This window comes from Lathamus discolor, chromosome W (assembly GCF_037157495.1).
Source record: "Lathamus discolor isolate bLatDis1 chromosome W, bLatDis1.hap1, whole genome shotgun sequence".
NCBI lineage: Eukaryota > Metazoa > Chordata > Aves > Psittaciformes > Psittacidae > Lathamus > Lathamus discolor.
Genome location: NC_088908.1, coordinates 19,086,512 through 19,089,011, shown reverse-complemented (window position 1 = coordinate 19,089,011; position 2,500 = coordinate 19,086,512).

Here is a 2,500-nt window from a genome sequence, read left to right as displayed (position 1 = left end):
CTTCCTTCCTTCCTTCCTTCCTTCCTTCCTTCCTTCCATCATTCCTTCCTTCCTTCCTTCCTTCCTTTCTTCCTTCCTTTTTCTAATTACCAGCCTTCCTTACTGGACCTTCCTTCCTTCCTTCCTTCCTTCCTTCCTTCCTTTTCTAACTACCAGCCTGTCTTACTGGACCTTCCTTCCTTCCTTCCTTCCTTCATTTTCTTACTACCAGCCTGCCTTACTGGACCTTCCTTCCTTCCTTCCTTCCTTCCGTTTCTAACTACCAGCCTGCCTTACTGGACCTTCCTTCCTTCCTTCCTTCCTTCCATCTTTTTCTAACTTCCAACCTGCCTCACTGGATCGACCTTCCTTCCTTCCTTCCTTCCTTCCTTCCTACCTTCCTTTTCTAACTACCAGCCTGCCTTAATGGACCTTCCTTCCTTCCTTCCTTCCTTCCTTCCTTCCTTCCTTCCTTCCTTCCTTCCTTCCTTCCTTCCTTTTCTAAGTACCAACCTCCCTTACTGGACCGACCTTCCTTCCTTCCTTTCTTCCTTCCTTCCTTTCTTTTCTAACTACCAGCCTGCCTTACTGGGCCTTCCTTCCTTCCTTCCCTCCTTCCTTCCTTCCTTCCTTTTCTAACTACCAGCCTGCCTTACTGGACCTTCCTTCCTTCCTTCCTTCCTTCCTTCCTTCCTTCCTTCCTTTTCTAAATACCGGCCTGCCTTACTGGACCTTCCTTCCTTCCTTCCTTCCTTCCTTCCTTCCTTCCTTTTCCAACTACCAGCCTGCCTTACTGGACCTTCCTTCCTTCCTTCCTTCCTTCCTTCCTTCCTTTTCTATCTACCAGCCTGCCTTACTGGACCTTCCTTCCTTCCTTCCTTCCTTCCTACCTTCCTTCCTTCCTTTCTTCCTTTTCTAATTACCAGCCTGCCATACTGGACCTTCCTTCCTTCCTTCCTTCCTTCCTTCCTTCCTTCCTTTTCTAACTACCAGCCTGCCTTTCTGGGCCTCCCTTCCTTCCTTTCTTCCTTCCTTCCGTCCTTATCTAACTACCAGCCTGCCTTACTGGGCCTTCCTTCCTTCCTTCCTTCCTTCCTTCCTTTTCTAACTACCAGCCTGCCATACTGGACCTTCCTTCCTTCCTTCCTTCCTTCCTTTTCTAACTACCAGCCTGCCTTACTGAACCTTCCTTCCTTCCTTCCTTCCTTCCTTCCTTTTCTAACTACCAGCCTGCCTTACTGGACCTTCCTTCCTTCCTTCCTTCCTTCTCTCCTTCCTTCCTTCCTTCCTTTTCTAACTACCAGCCTGCCTTACTGGACCTTCCTTCCTTCCTTCCTTCCGTCCTTCCTTTCTTCCTTCTTTTTTCTAATTACCAGCCTTACTTACTGGACCTTCCTTCCTTCCTTCCTTCCTTCCTTCCTTCCTTCCTTCCTTCCTTCCTTCCTTCCTTCCTTCCTTCCTTCCCTCCTTTTCTAACTACCAGCCTGCCTTACTGGACCTTCCTTCCTTCCTTCCTTCCTTCCTTCCTTCCTACCCTCCTTTTCTAACTACTAGCCTGCCTTACTGGACCTTCCTTCCTTCCTTCCTTCCTTCCTTTTCTAACTACCGCCCTGCCTTACTGGACCTTCCTTCCTTCCTTCCTTCCTTCTTTCCTTCCTTCCTTCCTTCCTTCCTTCCCTCCTTTTCTAAAAACCAGCCTGCCTTACTGGACCTTCCTACCTTCCTTCCTTCCTTCCTTCCTTCCTTCCTTCCTACCTTCCTTTTCTAACTACCAGCCTGCCTTAATGGACCTTCCTTCCTTCCTTCCTTCCTTCCTTCCTTCCTTCCTTCCTTCCTTCCTTTTCTAATTACCATCCTGCCTTACTGGACCTTCCTTCCTTCCTTCCTTCCTTCCTTTTCTAACTACCAGCCTGCCTTACTGGACCTTCCTTCCTTCCTATCTTCCTTCCTTCCTTCCTTCCTTCCTTCCTTCCTTCCTTCCTTCCTTTTCTAAATACCAGCCTGCCTTACTGGACCTTCCTTCCTTCCTTCCTTCCTTCTTTCCTTCCTTCCTTATTTTCCAACTACCAGCCTGCCTTACTGGACCTTCCTTCCTTCCTTCCTTCCTTCCTTCCTTCCTTTTCTATCTACCAGCCTGCCTTACTGGACCTTCCTTCCTTCCTTCCTTCCTTCCTACCTTCCTTCCTTCCTTTCTTCCTTTTCTAACTACCAGCCTGCCTTTCTGGACCTCCCTTCCTTCCTTTCTTCCTTCCTTCCTTCCTTATCTAACTACCAGCCTGCCTTACTGGGCCTTCCTTCCTTCCTTCCTTCCTTCCTTCCTTCCTTTTCTAACTACCAGCCTGCCATACTGGACCTTCCTTCCTTCCTTCTTTCCTTCCTTTTCTAACTACCAGCCTGCCTTACTGAACCTTCCTTCCTTCCTTCCTTCCTTCCTTCCTTCCTTTTCTAAATACCAGCCTGCCTTACTGGGCCTTCCTTCCTTCCTTCCTTCTCTCCTTCCTTCCTTCCTTCCTTTTCTAAC